The 11,049-nt window shown below is 34.5% G+C and overlaps 1 protein-coding gene across 3 annotated transcripts in view; it reads right to left on the bottom strand.

The window, feature by feature from the left end:
* LOC135713166 (longitudinals lacking protein, isoforms F/I/K/T-like) overlaps positions 1-10,597 on the bottom strand; it is a 155,224-nt gene extending 144,627 nt beyond the window's left edge. For all 3 annotated transcript variants that reach the window (XM_065236279.1, XM_065236277.1, XM_065236278.1), the window contains exon 1: positions 10,433-10,597. The gene's annotated coding sequence lies outside the window, so the exon portion shown is untranslated. The remainder of the gene's footprint in view (positions 1-10,432) is intronic.
* Between the last annotated feature and the right edge of the window lie 452 nt (positions 10,598-11,049).

Genomic DNA, 11,049 nt, shown 5'->3' on the forward strand with positions numbered 1-11,049 from the left:
TTCGGCCTGAAATAATTTTCTATATTTTGAACATATACGACTGATGCAAAATTTGAAATTTTCGCTCCACAGTGCTCAAACGGTTTCAAATCAGGTCCTGATAAGCCTCCCAAAATTTAAACTCATTTGGTAAGAAACTGACTTGGCACAAAGTATTCGAAGTTTATATGGAAATTACTATGGGAAAACCAAACTTTTTGTTCATTGTCTTTTACCCATTTTCCATATTGCTTTTTCGAAAATTTAAATAACTATTCTTACGGGAAAATTTCTAAGCTACAACTTAGCTGAACATCGTTTTTTAGCAAAATGCCAAATTAAATTGTTATTAATTGTTTAAGAGATTGATAATCTTATGGCATGATCAAGCAGCTGTTCTGTTAGCAACACTGTATGCTGTAGTGTGACATAGTAGCCATGATATTTGTGCTCTATTCTTCTCACCAGAAACACCAATGTTGCCTGCTGAACAGTTGAATGAGCATAATCATAAGACATCAGTGACTTGAATCATTAACAACTTTTGTTCCGTGCATTTGATTGAAAAGTGGTTTTCAACAAAGTTGTAGCTGGGCAAATTTGTTACAATCACTGCTATCATTTTTAAAAGCATAGTGATGTGGTTAATTGTTAGATAAATATGAACAAAAACATAAGTTTTTTCATAGTAATTCCCATATAAACTTGAAATGGTTTGTGCCAAGTCAGTTTCTTACTAAAGTAGTTCAAATTTTGGGAGGCTAATAAGCACCCAATTTGGAACCGTTTAAGCACTGTGGAGCGAAAATTTCAAATTTTGCATCAGTACAGGGTGTCCATTCAAATTCCATTTTTAAATTCCAGGTTTTTCCCGGTTATTTAAAAAAAAAAACTCTACCTTAAACAAAAAAGGTGTTCAAAAATACCCCTTAGAGATAATGATACAATTTTGTCAGCAGAATTCTTCTACAATATGCAGGGCTGGTAGTGGGTTATACAATAGTATTGACTACAATAACGAAAAAATGACCAAATAGTGACTTTACAACAATAAAAAAGTGACCAATTTGTTGATCGGAAAGATATTAAAGATATGAATCTAATCTGTCGTTAAATGCGATTCGTTTTGACAAATATTATAAATTCTCAAACCACCGTGAGCATTTTACAAGCTTTTTTTAATAAAACAAATTTAATGATTTTAAACATAGAATTTATCTAAAATCTGGGATTGCAAATTTGCTGATTCCGGGCTTGTAGAAAATACAATTTGATGGGCTTGGAAAAGAATTTAAAAAAAAAGAAGATTCTACTACATGATTTTTCGATGTTCGATACTAAAGCTTCGGCCTTCAAAGGTTTATCAAAATTGAGGTCTTTGAAAGTTTTCTAGACCATTTTCCGACATATTAGGGGCTGTTCATTAACTACGTAGACAGGTTTTTGGGATTCTTGAACCCCCCTCCCCCTGCGTAGACGATTGTCCATACAAAATTTTTAAAATTTGTATGGGCCGTAGATAATGACCCCCCATAAACTGTCTACGTAGTTTATGAACAGGCCCTTAGGCTTGGAAAACTTTCAAAATGACGAAAAGATATCCGAACCAGAGTTTTTTTTGCGAAACCTCAAAAAATTTGTGATATCTCGAGATCATATAAATTTATATGTCCTAATTTTTCTTGAAGATAACGGACTTGAAATAAATGCACTCTGACCATTCTATTTAAGAATTTAAAAACCTGTTTTTTCGGTTTTTTTTCAGTTGTCTGACCTAGATTTCCAGTTTAATTGAAACAGTTTAATATGGTAAAATATCCCAAGTACCGTCACAAGTTTTATCGTATGATAAAACCCAAATCCTTACTAGAAGCATTAGATTATTATTTCGCTTAACTGTTGACCCTAAAGAATACAGTATGTAATATGTAGTAAGGTCAAAATATGTTATTCTCAATTGGGGATTGGAATTGAGAAGAGAAATGCAAGGAAATTCCAATAATGATTTTTTAAATAATCTTAAAAGAATCTTTGCAGGATTCCAAGAGGATGAGTTGAGAATGCTTAGCAAAATTTCAAGGAAAGTATTTTTTATTTATAGTAATTTTCACACTCTCGGATCATTCGTGCTTTATCCGGGTGAGATTTGAACTCATGATTTTGGAGTGAGAGGTATGGATTCAGATCTTTATGTTTTACAGACTAACCTCGGTATTCAAAGATGTCCTAATCTTGGTATCTGGTTAGCACAAAGTGCAGAAAATAATGTTTAATTTATCTCTATGTCTGATGTCGAACATTTGCATACCAAGCATGATCGGAGTTTGACATGAATCTGCTTCTCTATCTTGAGGGTATGTCTCGTTTAGCCTTTAAACTACTTCACTAGGAAAACTGTAGAAAAAAAATTCAAGCAATGACACCATATGAAATTCTATAAATTTAGCTATCGTAGTAGGAACACCGACAAAATCACCGCTTGATCCGGGCGCGAACAAATTGCGAGTGAGAGAAAAAAATAATATGAAAGTTGGAAGCAAGGGAATATAATGATGTATGTGTTATATACACTGGAGTCGCTTTTTACGCGGGGGCGCGATGATTTTTCACATGCTTAAATTTTTTTTATAAATCGATGCCATTCGTAATTATAGCATGCTTTGGTCCATATAGACATATTTTAAAAATTTCTGTATTCACACCAAAAAATTTGATTTTTTTAAAAGTATGCCATTCGATTACCTATAGCTTGAAACGGATAATGTGATTGGAATCAAGTTGATAGGTTGTATCGTTATCGAGAAATCGTTAAAAACGTACCGCGTAAAATTGCGACTCAGCGGCACTAACCGTGTAAAAAAGACTTCAGTGTAGTTGATTGATTGCAAGTAACATTATAAGTTTAAAGGATTCTTCAAGACCAAATAATGGCCTACAAAACTAATATAAAATCAAAAATTTTACTTGGGATGAGTATAGGGGAATTTACGTATTCTCGTCAATCTAAGCAGCGTCTGCACTTCTACTAGCATTTTCTCAGCGTCACGCACATATATGATCTGTCTGTTTGTTTACATTCATCTGCTGCTTGCTTTTCTATCCATTCCAATCGACAGAATTTTTCAAAACGTTTTGAAAGCGTTTTTACAACGCTCCAAACTTCTCAGGTGAGTGTGACTATTGTCGGCAGCCTCTTTTTCTTCGGCAACCTTCCCATTAGAACTGCGTGTTAACCAGCTGTTCTATTATCGGCAACTCGAAATCAACCCCATTTTGTAGTGCGTATGCTTTATTTGAAGAAAAATGTAGCATTACTGGATTGCTCGATCGTTCAAATATAATCAGATTGAAGCTGAAAGGCTAAACAATCGTTTGGACACATTCAGGGAAGTGCGTTGATGGGAAAACATAGTGAAATTAACGTTTAAATTTTGGTTGCCGAAAACAGTCAATGGATGCCGAAGCCAACATTTACCCTATATGATCTTTCCCGGTGCAAATTGGGATTTCCCGCATTTTTCCCGGTAAATCCGAATTCCCGGTTGGATGGACACCCTGCATATAGAATGTAAGTTCACAGTCCTCGAACAATGTTAATGCTGCTGAAAAATAGAAAACATGTCATGATCATGGATATCATTTTTTTTAAGCCGTGGACCTGGAAATTTATTTCCGTATTACCGTTTTTATTAGCACGAAAAAAAAATACAATATTCAAGATTCTATGACATGATTTTTTTTTCTCGATATTTGTACAAATACTAAAAGCTACCCGGTGTCCAAGCAACATTGTTTGTTTTGAGAGTTGGTGCAAAGGTAGATTGAGGATAAGGAAACGCCACTGAATTTCTTGCCTTTGAAAAAAAATGTCGAGCTTAAAATTTTTAACATTCATGATCTCGAAGTAAAATAGCGAAAATATTTGGTCTAGAATTTTTGTTCGAAAGCTCTGACAATTTGTCGTAGGTCTATGACAATTTCAAGAACAAAAATAAATAAAATATTACATTATTACGATTTTTAATAATTCTTTCTAAAACAAATTTGATACCAACGCAAGCTGTGATTTGATGTGAGTTTTGGAAGTCCAATTCTTTACTCTCTACATTCGTCGTAAAAAAGTGACTTTAGTGACTAAATGTTAAGGAATAGTGACTTTAGTAACTTTTTGATGAAAAAAGTGACATTTTAGTGACTGACGTGAAAATAGTGACCAAGCCACTAAAAAAATACCTGCTATCAGCCCTGTATATTCTGTCATAAACTATCCATAGTTTTGAAGACGTTGTGATTCTGACTATCTTTGCAGAAGTAATCAACATCCTATTTGGGTGGGGTCTTGTGATACAAACATATCTAACATCAAATTAAATCAAAATTAAATTCCCGGTTGGAGGCGACCCCGGCGTAGTGGTTAACATCCATACCTCTCACGCTAAAGTCACGAGTTCAAATCTCAAACCCCGGACGAGTCACGAATGACCCAAGAATGTTTAAGTGACTATAATAAAATAAAATAAAAATCCCGGTTTTCCCGGGTGGAATACATGTTGTTTCCCGCTTTCATATAAAAATTTAAAATATGGAGAAAAAAAGGTGTCGCTGAAAAAAAACAATATCACGGGGTTTTGTTTCAAGCAAAAAACTAGAAAATCATCTCAATTGAAAAATAATAATCTTAATTTTAAAAATGCAGGTCGCAACAAATTATGGTTCATATTAATTTTTTGAAGTTCAAAATTTTAAATATTTTGAAAGTCCCAGATGAATTTGTTGAAAGGCACTAGATCGAACGCCACAGAATCGAGTAAGTCATTGATTTAAATGTTATAAAGTGATAGATTGAAAAAAGGAATTTTCAGAAGATTAGTTTTACAGACCAGTTTTTAATATTCTTGTAAACTTTTCGAGATTTTAGGATCAAATTTCAGGACTTCGACACATTGAAGAATTGTCTGGAGAATTTTGACGAAAATGCCAAATGATTTTTGAGGAAAATTGTACTTCTGTACAATTCACGCTCTTTAGCAATTCTGAGGAAATTTCTACCGGAATTTTACTAGAAGTTCCAGGTAATTTTGAAAGCATTTCAAGAAAATTGTGAGGAAAACTAAAGTTGAATGCGGTTAAATTCCAGGATATTCTAAAGTAAAGATGATATGGATATAAATTATTATTATTATAAGCAATTCTTCACCTATGAATCCAAGGAAATTTGACAAGAATACTTTCTAAAAAAAAAAACTATGAAGAAAAATTAAGATACTATAATACAAAAAATAAAGATGTAAAGACATGTTGAAACTATACTATTTTTTAACGCCCATGGATTTTACATTTGAAATTGGAATAGGACGAAAAATCAATTGAAATATTGCTGAGTGATTAAAAAAATAAAAAATAAAATAAAACGGAAAACTGATGGAAAATTGTGCAGCAATAGTGAAAGTCTTGGTTAAGATTTGCCAGTGAATTTTCATTTTGAAATTCCCGGTTGATATCTTTAAAATTTCCCGGTTGATAATATGCAACAACAAACAAAATTGCACGCATTTTTTAAAACACGGCCAACTGTAAATTTTTGGAGGTAATTTGTGGGAACAATAAAAGCCAAATTACAGAAAGTATTTTTTTTTAAGAAAAACGCAGTGGGCTCTGCCCGCGAACGGTTGGTTTTGTTTTCGCTGGCGCTGATTCCATCTGTTTTTCGCATATTTTTTTAATTGTACCAAATCAAATAAATATTAGTTTTCGCGTGTGGATAAGTGTAAATTAAGATTTATCACGTCTTAAGAAGTTTTTCTAGTGATATTGTAATTAACGTGAAAAATCAGGGACAAGAATTTGTTTCGAAAAGCTGTGTTGCTGTGGTGTCGCGTCGGTTGGTTTTTCATTTCGTTTGTTTTGGGTGCTTTGCCTCCCTCCCAAGAAGAGTTTTACCGGGTATTTTTTTTTCTTTTCTTGGTGCTGGCGTTCTGCCTTCCGGAGGATGCACGCGAATAAGGTGTCAAGCAAAAATTCGGTGCAAATGAAAAACTTCGAATGTGCTTCAAAATGTCGTGTTGGGTTGTAATAACAACGCGGAAGATTTTTTCGATTACCACGAGTGAACAAACCGGTCCTTTTTTGGAGGCAGAATTTGGTGAGATCCATCTGATTTAAAATCAATCATAAATGCATATTTCCATATATTACTAAATACGCGCCAGATTTCGAAACATCACGTTTCGAAATCTGGAAGTGTGTTTGCAGTACCATTATTCATATGATAACGGTAGTGTTTACATGCGGGGCTTATTGTATGTGAAAGTAACCTCGGAATGGACGTGAATTACCAGGCATTCTGAAATGGGTTGCTGAATCTGCAGTAGAGCTATCGCTTTCTAACTCCCGGATTAAACTTGCTTCAAATTATAACATCAAGGATTGTTGTAAGCAAATTTCTTCCATAATACCACTGCCGGCCAGTGGGGGTTAGATTGAATACACACACACATACAATTACAGAAAGTATTTTTTAAAGCTGTATTCCAAACATATAATGTATTCAAAATCATTGGTCTTTCGAGATATTTTGAAAAATGAATTTCTATCACATTTTTATGCTCGATACATCTTATGATTTCAAAGCCCTAGCATTTATTGAGTAACAGAGATTTAGGTCACTAGACCAAAAGCTATATGGATGAATAGGTTATAAGACAGAATTGTGAACAATTTTACCGGCAAGCGCTTCCAATTTTTTTTTTTTTAATTTTAAAATTGAACATATTTTTAGTTCTGTCGCGAACGTTTCAGCTCAATTGATCTTAAGAGAACAAAGTTACAACTTGTAAAAGTTGACCATTTTGTATGGAAATCGACATGCGCTGCTATTATATTGAACACACTGCCCATAATCGCAAATCAGTCTCATCTGTAAAAAACTGGAAATGAGAAAACGGTGTTCAAAAATTTTTCAAGTTTTCTGATTTGACACTTATTTTGGAGGGATAAATTTAAAAATGAACGTACAATGTGATAGAGTGCATATATGTTTACCCAAAAGTATTGGAAAAATATCGTGAAATTTTTATTTCATGGCCAAAATCTGAGTGGGACTGACTTGCGATTACATTTAACGTCAATGAGAAAAATAACCGCAAGTCAGTCACAATTCCATGACGATGCTGCATTAGTTTAGCACAGAATTGAACAGTAGAAAGATACCATAGAACGTTATTGAATGATTCTGAATTTGTTCCGCTGGTTCCAGAGCAATGGCCGGAATATATTCCGGAGAGTTTGGTAGACCAGAACCAAACGTGCCAAACCCACCATGCGATAAATCAATTCACATGAGAATTCAAAAATAAGATCAATAAGAGTCAGGATGAGTGACCAGCACCATGTTGGCCACACCCAGACATGTTCCGGGTATCCCCGGGGAAGTGGTAAATCCTTTTTAATTAAAATCCATCAAGCGATACATTAAATCACATGATAATTCAAAGCCATTGGCGGTCAAACTGAGTATCGTAAGAACTATATTGGCCACATCCGGACATGTTCCAGATACCCTAGGGGAAGTGGACAAAATCTGTCTTGACACAAATCTCATGATGCGAAGTGTTGTTTATCATTTCTTATATATTTTTTTTTCTAATGGGACTGACTTGCGGTTACTTTTCGCTGTGGGACAATTTGACTTGGCATTGTTTTTCATTTTCTTGAACAAACCACATTTTTTCAATAGCACATCTCAAAAAACATAGAATGATAAACTGAATAAAGATGCTAACTCAAAATTGATAATAATGCAGATGGGACTGACTTACGATTACCGGCAGCACAGGCGTACGTAGACGCCTCTATAAATAACAAATCTCATCCTTTTACAGTTGTCAGATAATTTAATTAGAACAAAATGTGATAAAAAGTATGTTGACCATAGTTAATAGTCGGAATGACATTTATTTTATGTGTTTCATGTGTACATCCAATTCAAATTTAACGAAAACTGTCACTGAATAGGTTAAACTTACGATTGCTCAGAATTTGTGAAATATTATTGTCAATTTCCCAAAGTTGGAAACGCGGGACGAAAAATGACAAATGTACAAACACTTTGTTCTAAGAAATTCATATTTATTTTAGTTGATGTTTATCAACTTTAAATAAAGCTGAAATACAAAATAGTGATTAACAATTTCGTAAACATTACATGCTGATTCAAATATATTGTTTATTATCTTTTCTATGTTGCTTATAGCTTGCCGAAGAAAGCATTAAACTAAGTAGTCAAATAAAAAAGTTGGGACTGAAAGTGTGTGTCCGTTTTATAACTAGAACAGTCCTTACTCAATTATTATGTTTAGCACCAGTGATTCATCGCTCTTTTGTGGCTATTTCATTACTTTTTATTATATAATGCTAACGTTAAATCCAGTAGAATTTTCAGTTAAACAAATGTAAAATAATTATTATAATGCTATTAATCTCCCTATCAAAATTCATCAAGCGTCACACTCTGTATTTTCACTGAAGGTACACCCGAGTGCTCACAAGTGCACCTTCAGTAAAATATATATATATATCAATATTTTGCTCACCAAAATGCGAAATCCAATCGGATGGCAGTTTTACGGCTGTAAATTAAAGAATAATACTAAATAATTGCCTTCAATTCGTATCATTAAAGAATATTGACAAATAGCTCGGAAACCATCAACTGGCCATGCGTTCTAGGAAAATGTTACACAAAATAAATAAATAAAAAAAAATCGAAAATTACGCTCAGATGGATTACATGGAGATGTGGGGCATATTCAACACACCTGATCGAAAAAAAATGTGACATTCGTCGTTGTTTTTTGATTGAAACAAAACGTTTTGTGTTTTCTATAAGTTTTTACCCCTTCATATAATGAAGCATTTGTATCGTCCAATACCGTGGTAGAAATAAGCCTTTGTTTACGTAATTGTAATTTATTTAGTTTACTATACCCTGTTGGTTGTACCCTTTGTCAGGAAGGCTGAAAATCTCTCTAAGCAAAAAAAAACCCTTTGTCAGGTCAAGGAAAGTTTGCCCTTATGAATGTTCACCGTCGAATTCTTCAATGCAATCGATGTAAATATTTACATAATTTGACAAATCGCTGGTAATCACTATATTTTTATCCTGGGGAATAGAAGTAAACGCAAATTAACAGCATCATCGGAAAGGAGAAACTTTTCCCAACCCGACGATGGTGTTGGTTTGCGTAGGCGAGCCTTGACTCACGAGAAAAGGGTTTCCGAAGTTTTGTTTGCAAAAGCTGATGTGTTCTTTTCTGTTGTTGGTCGTGAAATGCTCGATTAGTTCCCGCGATTCTATAGCGACTATAATCATGACAACAGTAGGTCTCTTCTTCATTCAATAATCAAACGTGGGTTTTTGTATTGTATTGTAGTTTATACAATCCTGGTGGATGAACCCTTTATCAGGACAAGGAAGTAAGCATGGTTTTGTCAAATAAGGTAAATATTTACATGGCTGTATTAAAAAATTGTGCAAAAAATGTAACAAAAAAAAAACAAAAATATTTTATTCAGTTGTTGAACTTTTGATGCGCAGAATACCTATGACATCATTCAATAATCCTGAAACGATCTTGCCTCTCTGGTGGATCATCGTGCAGCGTGCGATCAACTTAGTACCCTACTTAAACGGTGGTGGTGTGCATACCATACACGCCTCGTCTGTTCCATAAAATCTGGATAAAGCATTCCTGCTCTTTCCTGTGCGTCTTTACCACACTACATTACCACCCTCATATGTAGGCTTGTATCAACCCGACCAGGCTTCTAACCTTGGTGGCTGCCTTTCGATCATCGTTCTCCGTATAGCATACACCGCACATCATACTAATTTTTCCTTAAACTTCTAAATTGGAGTGGACTCGCTGCTAACATACCATACACACTGCCTACGGGGCATATTTTTATGCGTGTGTAACTCTAGAAAGCACTACTAGTACACTCAAATTCACACCACTAGCAAACCTTCGGTACTCAGCTAAACTTCACTCGGCACAAACACATTCATCGAAGAAGCGAATCTCATTACAGAGAAATACAATAAATGGCTGGTTTTCCGAAAATGAACAAAGCCAGCATAAAACAAAATGGCGGACGTTCATTATCCAGAATACTCAATTCCAAATTTTCCACTGCGATACTTAATCCTTCGAATGAGAAGTACAACCAATTGTATCCATTTTCGTAAAAAACAAACAACTTTCCATTATTATTTTCACCGAAAATTGTACGCCAATGCTTGAAAACAAGCGGACGCCCTGTTTGACGCAGTCATCCACATTTTTTCACTTCGCTTTGCCACCATAAAATTCAAGAACACTAATATCCAATGCCACTTCTCACGGATCATCATTTATGATTCCACATAAACCATAAAAAACACTTATTTGCTTACCTTATTTAGCACAGTCTTCATTTAATATCACAAACTTAATACTAAACTTCACTTGAAATTCCTTGCTATTTTCACAATGGCGTCCGGTTTGTTCTCTTCTCAAACTCACTTTGAGGAAGCAATGACGACGACCGACTTGAAGAACCCACGGCAGAGCAAACTCTGTGCAATAATATACATGGTGAGGCAAACCAGGGCTTAAATGTGTGTATTTGTTGTTGAAAAGCAAATGAAACATTTCACCATATTTTGATAACAGATGTCACCACTACATGGTGTGAAGCTATACGCACGGTAAGAAAAAAGTCCCCAACGACCAGTTTACTTTTACCTACCTAGTTAGTCTCCTTTTCCACAGAGAACAGACGTCCAACTTCTGTCAGAAACTTGTGTAAAGATAAGTGGAATCGTCGCCGTTACGTAGCGCTAGCTTCTCCTGATTTCCTCTATAAATTGATCACAGCCCCTCGGCTGATTATTCATAAAATGTATTAAGCGAACCCCATACGTATCGTATCGTATCGTAATTTATTATATTGATGATGTGAATACACACTCATAGAATTCCACACATTTTTATTGACGAATTTCCATGTATAATTCCACATGATTTTCAT

This window comes from Ochlerotatus camptorhynchus, unplaced genomic scaffold (assembly GCF_037179485.1).
Source record: "Ochlerotatus camptorhynchus isolate MF236.1 unplaced genomic scaffold, CSIRO-AGI_Acam_v1.1 ptg000541l, whole genome shotgun sequence".
NCBI classification, from domain to species: Eukaryota; Metazoa; Arthropoda; class Insecta; order Diptera; family Culicidae; genus Ochlerotatus; species Ochlerotatus camptorhynchus.